Source organism: Leptopilina boulardi, unplaced genomic scaffold, assembly GCF_019393585.1.
Source record: "Leptopilina boulardi isolate dan_hultmark-lab unplaced genomic scaffold, ZJU_Lbou_2.1 LbouV2_31, whole genome shotgun sequence".
NCBI classification, from domain to species: domain Eukaryota; kingdom Metazoa; phylum Arthropoda; class Insecta; order Hymenoptera; family Figitidae; genus Leptopilina; species Leptopilina boulardi.
Genome location: NW_026137874.1, coordinates 2,918,611 through 2,935,094, shown reverse-complemented (window position 1 = coordinate 2,935,094; position 16,484 = coordinate 2,918,611). Strand labels below are relative to the sequence as shown.

Below are 16,484 nucleotides of genomic sequence, written 5' to 3'. Positions count from 1 at the left end.
TTTAGGATTTACCAACCAAATAATATTAAATATTTGTAAACCTAAATAACAAAATTTATATATGTTATACAAAAAAATTAAAAATTAATTAATTTTATAATAAAAATATATTTATATTTATATTTTTTAATTAAAATTGAAATTAAATATTTTAAATTTAATTTATAAATGTTGTAAAAAAACATTTTATTGGTTTGCTTTTATATCGATCAATTAATTTTAATTTCGTACATTTCAAAAGATTATGGAATAATTTATTGAATTGAATAAATTCTTATCACGCGATTATTCAGAAAATTTCCTAAAGTGACGTAAATTCTTGATTCTGATACGCCTATATATAATAGTTGATTATTTGGGAAAAAAAATATTTTAACTGTAAGAAACATATTGAAGTAAATCTGCGACTATTCTTATGTAAATGTTTTTATATTTCAATTTCAATAGTATAAAAACTATACATTTCAAATAAAATATAGAATATTGATTGTTACGTTTTGAAATTTTTAAAATATAATTTTCTAAAAATTAGTTCAAAACGCAAATTGTAAAGAATTAATTTATATTCGGATATATATAAAAAGGAACAACTGTCGAAAAAATACACAAGTGCAAAAAAAAAAAAATTAAAACGAAAAAATGTTGAAATTGTGCTTTATATTATTTGCAATATTTTCATTATTTACTCATCAGAGTAATGGGGAATGTTGTACAAAAATTCATATACGATTTGATGTGAAAGGACCTCTTAGTTGTGATGACTTTTATGGCGCATCAAACCTATGGACCCAAAAAGGCTTTGCTCTCGAATCTAATTCACACAGTTGTGGTATTTGGGTATGTAACGATGGCAAACCATTAACAGATGGAAATTATTGTGGCAATGGAGCGTGTAATATTTTTGGATGTAATTGTGATGGTGGTTGTGTGACAGGAAAAAGTTGGTCACCACATGAAAATTTTAAAGAAATACATGGTGATAAGGTACAAAATGTAAGATAAGTTAATTATAATGCAATATAGATTGCACAGAAAAAATTGTTGAAAATATTTTATTATTTTTCTCCATATAATCTTGTAATATATATATTTATCTCTGGAGTAATAAAATAAAAATAAATAAAATCAAAAAGAAAATGTTGCGTTTTATTTTAGGTTATGGTTATTTTTCTGGTTATTTGTACCAAAATTTTAGTTAATTTTTGAACAAAAAAAAAATGTATATTCTGTAATTCTGTTTGAATTTTGAAATTAAAAATAGTACGAAAAAGCTAAAACACAGTAAACAAACATATACCTGCAAGATATAGTTTTTACACCACAATAATACTGCCGTTACACAATATTATATATGCCCCAATTCATATACAACTCTCTTTTATGTGCGCTCATAGAAATAAGAAAATGAAAACGAAAAAGAAGAAGTGATTCAAAAATCCAAGACCATATGGCGCGTGAAATTGTGCAATAAGATGTAAATTAAAACATAACAGTATCTGCTAACAAAAGCCCACTACCCTATTACTCTCGATATTTTTTGAGAGAAGAACCCTCCACGCCCACGTAACTGTAATAACCTTATAAATACACATAAAAGCGTTTATTCCATAACGTTATCTAAACCGTTACACTCCAATTTCGTTATTCAATAAATTGCCGCAAATTTTTCACGTCCTCCAAAAAGCTCTCTTTCTTCCCCCCCATCCCTCTTTCTTACTCTCTTTCTCTCTTACTTTCTAGAAGGATCATCAAAAGAGGGAAAAAAAACAGGACACAAGACTCACACACGACCCCCACGTTCCCTGCACACTTCCTCTAAATACTATACTGTTACAGAAATAAGGGAGTGGGGGGGGAGAATCAAGGAAGTGATTCCACAAGGGGTTGTTTTGGTCATCTCTGAAAAAGATGAGGGGGAGAAGGATTATGGAAAAAAAAATTGAACGAGGGTGGATTCAGGGTGTTACACCTGAGGATTTGGGGCGAGATATTATTGAAGAGAAGAGTGAAAAAAAAGTGAGAGGGGGTGGAGAGGGGAATGAAGAAGAGGGTGCCAGTCGCCTGAAGATCAGCACGAGGACAGGTGCCGACTGCCGATGGCAACCAGGGAACCTCGAAGCCACCGAGTTCTCACGCGCAGAACTCCAGCTGCCGCCATAGATACGCATACAAAACACTCCAACATGGACGCAAGAAACACACTTGGAAATATATATATATATACACATATATAAATATACATACAGAGAGAAATTGAGAAACAAGCTCGGACACGCACACTGCAAATGCCATCACACACCCTCAACTATCATATAATCATCATAGGCAAAATTCTCGCACTCATCGTTATATTGAGAAAGCTAAACTCGCGTGGGTTTTACACTCTTTTATATAAATACGATTTTACTAGCGGAATTTCAATCTAAAGAGAGAGAGGGAGAGAAAAAAAGGATTGAATAAAAAAAACATTTCAAGGGGGAGGAGAATAAAAAAATATATTCAATTCCTTTCTACTCAAAGAATATATATGTTTCAGATTTGTCCTCTTAATACTGCGAATTTTTTTTAATTTACATGAATTTTATTACTCGAAAATAATTAGACTTTTCCAATTAGCAAAATTGCTATTTATTTTTTTTATTTGGCAGAAACAAAATTTTGCATTTAATATTTTTCAATATAATCTCGATTTTCTTGTAACGATCAAATTAACAGAAAAATCAGAAAAAGATTCCCGCCCCCCCTCGGAAAAAAAATCATGTTGTAAAATTGATGCTTTGTTATTTTTATATTTCACTATATAGTATTAAGGGGGCAGGAAAAATAAGGAAAATTACGTGACATATGTGAATGGAGGGTAAAAATATTTGATTTAAATACATGTCATTTTGGACCTGTAACGTATTTATATATAAATAAAATACAATGTTTTAAAACGACAGGAACAAGTTCAAAGGCGACCCCTCCAGCCACGTGACTTATTCCCCCCCTATATGATGATCACTTATATGCGAGGGCATAAATCTGCACGATTTCACCGGGTGCATGTAATGGTCATTAATATGGAACTCGGACATCGTTTAATTTGTGTGTGTAGTGGTGCGGTCAAATCGACAGATGCGTGCGGTGGGTCAGGATTCTAAATTCAGACCTTTATATTTAACTAAATGGGGGAATGATTAATAAATGATGAGGGGGCTATATATGACAAAAATTACATTTTAGAGATTTAATCAATCGAAATATAATTGTCATTTAAATACTCATTAATCAATCAATGAAAACAAAATATGGTTAAATTATATCTATAGAATTTTAGTTCAGGTTAAATTAACTACAATTTGGGTTAAAATAATCAAATTCTGGATAAGTTATCAACAATTTGGGTTGAACTATAACTATAATTCTTGTTATTCTAACGAGAATTTTTTTTTCAGTATGATTATTCCAAACAGAATTGATTTTTCATTCCCTAAATAGAAAGTTATGTATACATCACGAATGTATCATAAATATATAATATAGTGACCTAAATCCCAACAGCGAGTTAAAATGAGATATTTCACGGTTCTTCAATCTTTCCAAACGAATATTCATATATTTGAACTCAAAAGATTAGACAGATAAGGCGTTATAAGGATCAATATATATAAAAGATCGATACACACGTCGTCAAGATCGAAGGAGCGGCTTAATAATCGTATGGATTGTTATCTGTGAAACCGGTTCATCTTATAACTCACTTTGTCGATAACTGATCTGATCGCGAAATGTAATTGCTTCTGGTTATACTGAATGTAATCCCAATGAAGGCTTGTGCGCGTTTATACTCTTGAAAATGCCGTGGGGGTTCTATGAAAGAGAGAAATGAAAAAGAGGATGAAACGTATATTTCTTCACGATAACCGGTCCGTCATTTACGTCGATTCAATCGCGACCAATGTGCGCGTTTATATATACGTCGTTGCTTGTCATCAGATATTACCATCGTTTTGTATATTCAAACATCTTCATGTCTATATAACCCACCCTTCAAAATGTCACACTTTTATTTTATTTTTTTTTTTAAATTTTTTAATACATCTTTTGATAAACAGTGTTTACTTTGTGCGTGTAATTATTTTCTCTTTTTTTCTTATACGCACTTAATTTTTACATATGCAGAGTTAATTCAGTGTATAATATTCGTTTTTTTTAATATTATACTTGGACAAGCATTCTGAACTTATGAATATTCATTGACCTGGTTTATTCTCTTATTTTATATATATAATAGAGCCAGAAAAACGTGTCGTTTTGTTACTTTGGATTTTTGTGTAATTAACAAAAATTAACAATAAAAAAATTCAAGAAAATATATATACTGGATATAATTAAAATAATTACAATAGAAAATTAGTAACATACTGCTACTATATATTTCGAATTATTATTAATTAGTGTTATATTTCTTAGTCTGCTTGTAGAAATGATAATTTCGTATACTTCATCAAAGACATGAATATTAATATTAATAATAATAATAATAATAATAATAATAATAATAAGTATGAAAAATTTGCATTTTAGTATATAGAGTGAAATAAAATGAGATATACAAAATTTATTCAAGCCTAAAGGAATAACGCCTTCTATAGGCAACCGGCACAACTCAAACGTATTTTGCGCTGCATTACGCAATCGAAAAAAAAGCACGGATAAATAATGTTCAAAATTTAATTTAAAAAAAAAGTTTTGTTAAATAATTAATTATTAAATTAATTATTAAATTAATAATTTAATTTTCTATTGAATTCGTAACAATGCAAGACAAAAAAATATTACTACAATTTTACAATACAAAATGTAACAATTACCTGTATAATAAAAAATTTAAAGAAATTTTAACTAAAACAGTAAAAAAATAGAGTACTAATAAAGAATAAAAAAAAAGAAATTACCTACTATAAAAAAGTAAAAATTTAAGTATTATAAAAAGTAAAAAAAAAATAAAAAGTAGTAAAAAAATAATAAATACTAAAATGGCAAATAAAATGAACTACTAAAAGATAAAATAAAGTACTAAAAAAGGAAATACATTTAATTTAATTTTTAGTATACTACAAAGGTTAAAAAAAAGTAAAAAAAATAATAAGTACTAAAAAGTAAAAAACAAAGTACCAAAAAATCAAAAAATAAGAAACAAAAAAAGTAAAAAAAAAAAAAAAAAATCAAACACTACTAAAAAGTGAAAAAAACAAAGTACCAAAAAAAACATCAACTACTAATCAAGTCAGACAGTATTGGAAAAATATAAATACACCGCGAGTTGAAATTGGAGATTAATTAATAAAATAAAACGAGCTCTTTTATGCGTGATCGTCTTATTTTTACTTCTTCTCAATATACTCCTCGTTTCAATAGAAGTGTTTTCTGTCCTTTTCTAACCAAGGATCGACCATATCCCGTTCCTTTCACTGCGCTCACGTATTATTTCTCTCTCTCTGTTTCTCTTTCCTTCTCTCTGTCTGGACTCGCTTCGAGCACAAGCCGAGCGTCATCTTTCTCACTCACATACTCTCTCGATCTCCTTCGTTTCGTTTCTTTTTTCTTTTTTTTTGTCTCATTTAGCACGTGATCAACCACGTGTTGCTGTCCCACTCTATGGAAAAGCAAGAGATCGAAACGGCATGCGCCGCGCATGCGTCAGCTACCGTGCGCTGCTCGTGCTGCGCGCGCGCTCCCAAGAAACCCCGTTGTACGTTCGTTCTCAAACGACTTTTTCCACTGTTTTGTATTCTGCGCATGTGCGTGTGTCATACACGTGCACGACCATTTCTACTTCGAGTCAGACAAGACCAGGTAGCCGGGCACGATTTCAACGCTTGCTTACACATTCATATATATATAAAATTGTGTGTATGTGTTCCTACATACATTTATGAGCATGTATCGTAATTTTTTTTCTAATTCAAAAATTATGAATTATTATTTATTCAAAAATTGTACGAAATTGTAATTTTTTAATAATTTTATTCTAGTAATAAATTTTTAAATTTTAGAAAAAAAAGTTTTCCCTCCTTTTTTTAATGCAGTTTACCTACTTAATATAAAATTAAACTAAAATTATTTATTTTATTAACAAATAAAAAAGATTAATTAAAATAAAATTTTACTACACCTCTATAGATAAGATATATTTGTCTCACGAGATTTATTTTTTATTTTATTTATTATTAATTTTTTATAGTTAATTTAAACAAACTTCTATTAACTGTTAAAGGCCTCAAAATATTTATTATCTAAATTTTATTTGGTTTAGATAAAAAATTAGCTTTGCGCTAAATAAAATTTTATTTATGGTAAATAAAATTTTTTATTTAAGACAAATAAAATGCTATTAGGCTCTGAGGCAATTATATTTTTATCTAAGTCAAATAAATTTTATATATGTTTACGCAAATAAAAAAATTTTCTGAATTATAAATTTTCAATAATCCAGTTGTACAATTTTTAAAAAAAAATTATTTGAAGTCGAAATTAAAAAAAAAGATTTATCTGTAACAGCGAAAGAGTTTTAATTTATAAAATATATAGCAAAGTTTTAATTGTTCTTTTATTTATTTTAATTTTTGTTCTTTCACTATATTCTAATGAAATCTTTCGCTGTTCAACATGAAATTTTTTCTCGTCTCAAAATTTAGTAAAATTTATTTTAACTAATAGTTTTATTTTGATAAATTTTCTTAATTTAATCTAAAATTTTTTTAATTATCGTTCTGTCAAAAAGTGGTGTGGTCACTTTCTATAAAAAAAAAATTTTTTCTTTTTTCTATATTTTTTCTATTTTTCTTTTCCAATATTTTTTTCTATTTTGATACATTTTTGTCTATAATTGTTCTATGTTTCTTTTTCTAAATTTTTTTCTGATAAACTTATCTACATTCGACGTGAAAAAAATTCCCCCTGCATAGAAAAAAAATCAATTTTCGCAGATGCATATTCATCGCAATTTTCACGCAACAATTGATCCTTTTCTTGAGTTGCGATCATTTTGTGGAAAAAAAAGAAGAAAAGCGTCGAGGCATAAATTTCTATAATCGACATTTGTGTGTTTGTATAGACGCTCAACCTTCTCCTGGCTACTAAAGTTACTCAGCTTTTTATCCCCTTTTTTTCGCTCCACATGTGTAGGTGTGTATGTGTATATGTGAACAGCATAAGAGGGGGGGCGAAAAGGGTGTTTCTTTTTAAAAAGTTGCCTATATACCTGTGCATTGGAAAACGTATAAGCTTGTGTCCTGCACGCTTCTAAAGTAACGCGTCGCGAGCAGCGCATGCGCCACCGTCAGCTATATAAGTCGATGGCTTTCATCCCATTCCGCATTCAATCACACCCACTCGAAACGTGCGCTTCACGTGAAAAAAAAAGAACCAGTTTATTCTTTTTTTTTTTAAACTCTCCTCGTGCTACGATCGCACGTGCAATTCTCTCCCTCCTTCAACTCTCTTTCGCAACAAACCAGTGTCCGGTTATTTGACCATCAGTAACTGTGATTCGAAAAAAAGTGATTTTTTTTCTCAAGAAATTCTTTTTTTTAAACAATGTTGGGAGTGACAAGTAAATTGTCAGCGAAGAAATTTGTCAAAAAGTCATTGTTGAGGGCACATTGTTTTTTGGAAGAGAGAAAAATGGCAAGAGCGAGAAGAAGAAGAGGCAATAAGAAAATGATCTTCAATTTGGAAGATGTTTGGAAGTTTGACAATGAAAATTTTGAAAATGAATTGAGGGAATTGTCAATGATTCCCTGTCAATAATAGTTTCAAAATAAATTTTTTGATGCAATCAACAAATTTTGATCGAATTTTATGATCAAAAGAAAGAATTGTCATCAAATTATCATCGATTTTACAACAACGATTCGATGAAGATGGGAGGCTGACGAAAGACTGACAATCATCACTTGGAGGAATATGAAATCATTCATATATAACGATTCCAGTTTCATGATGATGACGACCAACTGTCAACTTTTTTTCTAAAAATATTGGATGCTGTTTCCTGACGATGATCATCATTGTAACATTCAACAATTCCTGTTCAATTTTTCATCAGGGACAACAATTCTATCATCGAGAAAACATCATCATCACAACAAGATCTGATTTTCAGTAAGAATTCACAATTATTATATAATCAAATCACTCAAATGTTTGCTTTTTTTCTGCACAATTTTTTCTTTTTTGAAAAATTTTTTTTTTAACTTGTACTTTTTAAGATGCCCGATAACTATTCTGGTTAAGAGCTTTAAGTTTAGATTATAATTTCCATTTTTTGATCTCGTATTTTAATTCTATTTTATAGTTCGTTTATTTTTAATTTAGTTCGTGGCATTTAAGTAATTATTATTAAGTTACACTACGATTTTTAAATATTGGTTTCACTATTTTTTTTCTTGGGAAAAAAAGTGATGACTTCTTTTTTTTTGGAAAAACAAAAAAATTTTTTGTTTTTTCTTTAAAAAAAGGCAACACTTTTTTTGAGAAAGAGAGAATTTGACTGCAAATTGTGATATTATTTAGAAGAATTTAGAAATAATTTGTATTCGAACAATATATTGTTCGAAGAATAGGCCGCCCAGTGCATATTTTTTAAATATGAATTTCTGTGATCGACCATCAGATATATTTTTTGTTTTGGGATAAAAACAAATTTTATACAAATGTTGTTTTTTTAATAGTTTTTTTTGTTGCAATTTTTGAAACTGTGATCTCAAATTTTTGTGTTTTAAATTTTTATTTGTTTTCCAATTTGTCTTCCCAATTTGTTAATTTCATTTGATTTCATTTGAATACTATTAAGTTTTATTAAAATATATTAAAAATTTTTTGTTTCTAAATTTTATATTTCAAGTTTTCTTCACGTTACTTGTTTTTGTTTTGGCATTAAGTTTTATTATAAAAATTTTATAATTGTTTTTACATTAATCATTTAAAAAATTGTTGTTTCAAAATTAAGTTTGGTTTTGATTTTTCTTTTTTGAAATTAAGTTTTATTATAAAGAAATTTTACATTCATTGTTTCATTATTAAGTTTGATTTTGTTAATGTTTTTTGGCTTTAACTTTAAGTTGTTCAAATTTTAAATAAATTTGTTTTGTTATTTTTTCTAAATTTGCGTTTTTGTTTTCATAAATTGTTAATTATTTGTGTTGAAAATAAAATTCTAATTTGTTTTCCGTTGGTTCAATTTGTTATGAAAAAATATTGTTATTGTTAATATTGTTATGTTTTTTACAAAAAAAATTTATGTATGTTAATTGTTATACAAATAATGTAAAACTGTGATCTCAAAAAAATTGTTATAGGTTGTACATCGAAAAGAATATTTTTCGATTTGCATTGTGATCTCATAAAAACTGTGATATTTGTTAAAATATTATTACAGATCAGCATATATTGCAATACATTTCATTTTTAAAATAATTTTCATAATTTTTATAAATACAATATCAAATTTGATAACTTTCATAAAAAAAACAAAAAAAAATTATATTAACAAATAAACAATAATAAAATTACAAAACTATGCTGGTCTGTAGCTCTAAAACTGTGATAAAGACATTATTGTCAACGATGCTTTAATTTGAAAAATAATTATTGTTATATTGTTATATCGACGTCTTCCAATATAGGATAATCAGGGATTTAAATGCAATATTAGAATTAATTTTGTGAAACCAGAAAAAAACCTGATAAAAATCGTAGTGTTAGACAATAAGAAAAAAAAATAAATAAAAAAAATAAAAAAAATTGTAAGTTAGATTTTAGAAATACAGAAGCTCTAGCGATGCTTTGTGATAAATAGATAATTGATAAGACGAACAGAATTTGATTACTGTAATCATTCTGCTCGATAATATTATTAGAAAAAAAAATTGTAACCGAAATTAGTTTTATCAAAATTAATTCACCATCTTACAATAATTATGTAATACTAAGCATTATATAATTTTTCACACTATTTTAATTTTCACATTATTTGCACCGTGATTAATTTTTAGTACCAGTGTTTTCTAAAAAAATTGGACAGCATGATCCAATTTTTTATTTTATATTATATAAATATAGATATATATTGTGTGAACCTTATTTTATCGTCTTGATCACCACTTATTCTTATTATATTATTATTACTATTATTATTAATAAATTGTGTGTTTTTTGATAAATAAATGTCTTACCTTTTTATTTACGATCCTATCCCCAAAATTCTGTAACAAATAAACATTTTTTTTTATTAATTATATGTTATTTATAAAAAAAATAAATATTTTTTTACATTTTGATTATAATTAATTGACGTGAAAAATAATGGAAAATATATACAATGGCCCATTTTTTCACGATTAAATGAAAATTTACCAAAAACATTTTTTTTATGATATAACAATAATAAATCAATATTCTAATTAATAACATTAGAATACTTTGTATATTACACAATGGAGAAAATAAAATCTATCTGTCTAAAAAAATAAAAAATAACAGATTAATAAAAATATATTAGAATTAAAATAATAAGGTATAATTAATAAATTTTTATAAGTATAATTTTATTTAATGTTGTAATTTTTCAAATGATTAATTGAACTAATTCGATTAACTGAATTAATAAACTTATTCTTTGTTTTTCAATAAATAATTAAAATTTTAATCTATTTAAAAAAAAGAATAATTTAAATTTGTTTTTTAATTTTAAAAGAACAAAATATTACAATTTCTATGATATAAATAAATAAATAAAATTATATGAATGAGAAAATCATAATAAAAATAATTAATTTAATTAGTAATATTAAAAAATTATTATAAATGAAATTCTTCTAATTTAAAGTCTAAAGGCTTAATTTGTTAATTAATATTTAAAAATTAATATTGAAGTAAAAAAAGTAACAAAAGTTAATTTAAAAATTTGTTTACTTTTATAAAAATAGTAATTAAGGGTAATACTAATCAAGGGAATATTTTTTTTTAGGATTTTTACCCCATCTAGGAACCGATTTTTTAACCCTCCTAAGCAATAGCTTCGAAGTTTTCCCAATAGATGGCGCCATTCTAATCTGAACATAGAATTTAAAAAAAAAATTTGTAACAGAATAGAGAAATAATTTTTTTAACTTTTAACTTATTTAAAATTCTAATTTTATATAACAATGCTGAAACTCAAAAAAATATTTAGTTTACTATTAATTAAAATGATGCAAATATTATTTTCTTAAATAAATTTTATCCTTTTTGTTGTGTTACAAAAAAAATTGTTGATTGACGAAAAATAATTCGATCCGAGACAATCGAATTATTTTCCTAATTGCCTAAATAATTTTTTTTGTCTAAATAATGTAATTTTTTTCTCAACCAAACGATATTTTATTTGCAAATCTTTTTTCTTACACCGATTTTTTTTTATCCAAATTCCAATGTGAAAGGGATATTATTGAGGGAGTGATTTTTCTATTTTTTTTTTTTTAACAGAGCGTCAAATATTTGACAATATTTTCGAAACGTTTCGAAAACGTAACCCAATACCCGCCACTTTGGTCGAAGATTAGGGGGACGAGCCAAACGTTCATATTGGAAGAAGAATTCCTTTTGTGTGGTATTAGATCTTTTCGAGCTAGGATATATATTTTCAATAGAGTGCCTAAGGTGGTGTCATATTGCACATTCTCAGATCAGAAAAAAAATAGAAAAACGCTTCTTGCGTTTTGAGATGATAGAAATTAGAGAGAGAAATTGTGTGTGCGGATCAGTCGACTGTATAAGTTTTTTCAATCCGCGAACATTAGACCGATAGTTATCTAAATGGAAAAACTGTATTCAATCAAAAAAAAAAAAAAAAAAAAAAATGGTGCATAATAAAAAAGTTTCAGGTAGTTATGGCTGCCCATATAATCATGGTTAATGTTAGTAATCTGATCCTTGAGCATCAATTTTTTTTCACATTCATCCTCGAAATGAAACTGTCAATTTTTTCTAAGTAAAAAAAAAAACAGATTTTTTTTGCTCGCTGATTATATCCCTTTTTTTTAATCTAATTTTTACATTTTTAAAACAAAAAAAATATTACCCAACAATTACAACACAACATTTATAACATAGAATAATAAAATTACAACACCCAGTGGGAAATTTATACCATTGGCAAAAAAAATTATTTATTCGAATACAGTTTAATTGATTAAAATAAAAATTAATTGGTCCAAATAAATATTTATTTGATACCAGCCAAGTAATTATTTGAATCAAATAAATTTTTTTCTTCAGTGTAGATTAAATAACTAAATTTTGTGCAAATTACTAATTAAATAATTAAATACCTCAATAAAACATAATAATTAAATACTTAATGAAAAAAAATAATAATTAATAAAACATTTAAAGTGTGTAAATAATATTTATATTACACTTTAAAACTGGAATTTAATAAAAAAAAAGGGGGGAAAAAATTTTACACAGGTGTTAAAATGGGTTGACCGTCTTAATATAACCAATTAAGTAAGATTTCAATGACTCCCTGTTTATACACTGAAAAGCTTAATTCTCGGCGTGTATCATAAAAAGTCAATATCTTTAAAAGACCTAAAATAATACGGTCGTGAATTCAATTAGCGATGAAACGTCTTAAATTGTTTGGAGTATCACACACATACACACATATTATGATTAAATAACTTTCATATATATGTCGATTATTATACTTTCCATAAAGTAAGGAACAACATTTTTTCATTTTAACCTTAATCGTATAAATATATAAATATATATAATGAAAGATAACATCTTTGTGGAATCCGTAACGAAATTTTGGGGCCAAAAATTTAAAAAAAAAAATATATATATATATATTTTAAATTGCCACTGATGATGATCGATCCAAGACTTCGTATATAATAATAATTTGTAGCTCCAAGGAGAATTCTTTTTTAATTTTAATATTATACACAGCTGAGGTTTTAAAAGGAAAGTGGGATAAACTTTCAAAGATATATATATTATATATGCTTACTTTGTGAAATTCGATAATATGCAATTTCACCTTTATTTCGAGGGATTGAAATAAGTATAATAATTAAAATATAAATATATAAAAAAATTAATTTTTAATAAAAAAAATCTTAAATAAATATAATTAAAACATTTTTTTTTCACTAGAATAGAAAAAATTCAAATTATTCTCAATATTAGAGTGTATTTCCTCTCTCTTTCTACCTCAATAACTACTGTTTAAAATTTGCCAAAATTTCTATAAGAAAAAAAAATGAAACGAATTATATACAAAATTGCCACTGATTTTTTAAGAAGAAAAACTCGAAAAATGAATTGAAAAAAAATATTTCTTTAACTGAAGAAAACTATTTTATTGGTTCAAAGAAATTGGCGCCTTTAAAAGAAACTTTTTCACCGACTTTTGCTACTTGCTCTCTCTCTTCTATACAAGAATAACTATAATAATAAAACCCATTTAACTAAACTTCTTGGAAAAAAGAAAAGAAGCGAAGAGAATATTTTTTTGCGCAAATGATGGAACACAAAACGTCAAATTCAGGAATATAGGTAGTATTTATATTGTTAAGAAGAAGAAGAAGAAGTGTGGTGGCGATTCTCTTCACTTTTCACTTTTTGACATATAATACGAATGAATGCATTTAAACTATTTTAAACACTCTTGATATGATGGCACCTAAGGTTCGAGTTCTTAAAGAAAACCTCTCTGCTTTTGTCATACATATATAGTATTATGGAGTGATTTTCAAGTTATTTCGACTTGTTCCATACAATGGGCCAATATAGACAGACCTCATCCATTGTATATGTGATCTTTTCTTTATGACATTGGCGCAGCATTCACACTTCAAAAAGTCAAAAAACTAATAAAATCAAATAAATAACACATAATTTGTTCAATATTTTTAGTCGTTAAATTTTTAAATAGCACTAATATAAATTTTATTATTTTTATATTTAAAATTTATTATTTATTAATGATGAATTATAAAAAAAATAAAGTTTGCTTCTATTCAATTTGTTTATTAATTTTTATAATAATTTTTTTATTATTAATTATTTATTATATTGTTATTTTATTATTTATTACTAATTATTATTTTAATATAAATTATAAATTATAAAAAAATAAAAATTTAATCATACTTAGTAATAAAAAAAAATTAAAATAAAATAAATACTACATCGCAAAAAAAAAATTTATTTGTTTCAAATATTACGTTACTTGACTATTATAAAATAAAAAATTGTTTTTGAGCGTATGTTTTTTTAACCAAGAATAAACAAAAATTTTGAACAACTTTGAAAATTATTCTACGCCAATGAAATTTGAAACCACTTTGGAAGTCGACTAAAGTCCTTCGTCATAGAACACACACACACACTCTCAGGACAATAACATACGAGGGACAAATTTCTGAAAAATGTACCTTTTCGACTCCTAAAAGGGACAATTATTGTATTATTTGACGCCATTTAGGCTCGAAGAAGGAGATTTTAAGAACGCGCCTTCACGGCTCAAATCACAAATTCAAAAGAGAAACTCGCGAGCGCGCGCGGGTGAAATGATTTTTTTTTTTCTTTTTTCGAGGAGAGGCGGAGGGAAAAAAAAGGTTTTTTTCCTTTTTATTATTATTAACTGACTTGACGATGATTCGCCAACGATGAGTGTTATTCTTAACCGTAGAGAGATGAAAAATATTTTCGAAATAAAAGGATCCTTATATGAACTGTGAATAAAATCGAATATTCTCCCGTGCTACCAGGTGATGTCAAAGGAAGCTTATTTAGCTTCCATAATAGACATATTAAGTCAAATTTGAAAACGTTGAAAAAAAAAATAATTCCTGATTATTGTTGTTCAGTCAAGTGGCAGGTGAGAAAACTTTGCGTTTTTTTTTTTTTTGAAAATTTTAGCAGGACTGATTCGATTTATTCAATGAAGATCGTAAAGTATCTACTTGACTAAATTTCAATAGAGTACTGAAGAAAATTCTTCGGCAATTTAGCAGAGTCACTTTTGAGATTTGATGAGTTCCAAATAATATATTTATTTTCTTTTTCAAATCGAAAATCTTTGGAATTTATTAAAAAGCGGTTTTAAAAAATACTTTTCAAGTGATTGAATTCTTTTACTAGAGTAATAAAACCTCAGTAAAGAATCTATTTATAGAAGAAAATGGAGAAAATTTTTTATTATACCGAAAATAGAGTATAAAACTTTTACAAAGAGATATAAATTATTTTTCGATAAAAATCTCATTCAACTTGATCATAAAATTCAATAATACAACTATTGAATTAAAAAAAGTTTTTCCAAACATTTTCTTAAAATTAAAAAAATTCGAAAGAATTTTCTTCAATTTCCAAAAAAAAAATTAATTCAAAGAAAAAGATGTCTTTTTTTAAAGAGGGGAAAAAAATTACATTTAAATAAAATAGCCATCAAATGAACTGAAAATTGTATAGAGGAAAAAATTTACCTAGAACAGCGAAAAGTTTCAAAATTCAAAATGTCGGATCCAATATGGCAAAAAAAAAATTTTTCTATCAAATTGAAACTCATTTAGGAATTTTCATGTTAAAATTCGTAAAGAAATTAAATTCGCAATAAGTTAAAAGCAAACTGATAAATTATGAAAAAAAATTCAGTGGAAGAAATAAATAACACAAAATAGACTACAATTGTAATATAAGTTACAAGTCAAGATTATTTGAATGGTTTTTAAAAAGATTCCATTTTTCAATTTTTACTTCTTATAAATATCGAAAGCCTTGAATAAAAGAAGAGGCTTATACAATATTCAACGAACATCCTTCCCACTTACGTATCGATTTTTCTCTACTTTTTTCTTCGTTCATATATTGTATAATATATATAATAATATAATATATATATATGAAAAAAAGGTGAATGTAACATCTCTTCGGTGTCTAGCCTTTTATTAACAATCACCCTCCTCCCACGTATTATTATTATTATTATTCCACAGAGCCAATTCTCGTGTGTATACAAAGCGCATCATCCCCTTCCCGCACACTCGGGTTAAAGGAGAGAACATGAACTAAAACCGAATGCCTCGGGACGCCTTTGATGCGTACTGATCCTTTGTGAACACGTGCACCAAGAAATCGTAAATCTAACCAGAGAAAAAAAAGCGCACACAGAAGAAACCAGCCCAACAGTTCTTATGGTTCTATATATCCATGATCTCAACCATACATAAAACGAGGGGGCTCAAAAACCTATACTAAGTGGATAATGGTGCAATGGCGTCGGGTAAATATCACACAAGAAAAAGTCAAAAAAAAAAAAAAAAGAATCATTTTTGTTAAACTTCTTCAAGAGAAGAAGAAGATCATCTTCCGGAAATCTGCGCCTATGGAACATAAGGAGAGTGAATATACAATAAGAAACTCAGCCAATGAAGAAGATC

The 16,484-nt window shown here is 26.6% G+C and overlaps 1 protein-coding gene across 8 annotated transcripts in view; it reads right to left on the bottom strand.

Annotated features, from left to right (window-relative positions):
- Window positions 1–16,484, bottom strand: part of LOC127283192 (tubulin monoglutamylase TTLL4-like) — a 182,346-nt gene that overhangs the window by 85,860 nt on the left and 80,002 nt on the right. For all 8 annotated transcript variants that reach the window (XR_007843314.1, XR_007843313.1, XM_051307907.1 and 5 more), the window contains exon 6: window positions 10,224–10,253. The gene's annotated coding sequence lies outside the window, so the exon portion shown is untranslated. The remainder of the gene's footprint in view (window positions 1–10,223; window positions 10,254–16,484) is intronic.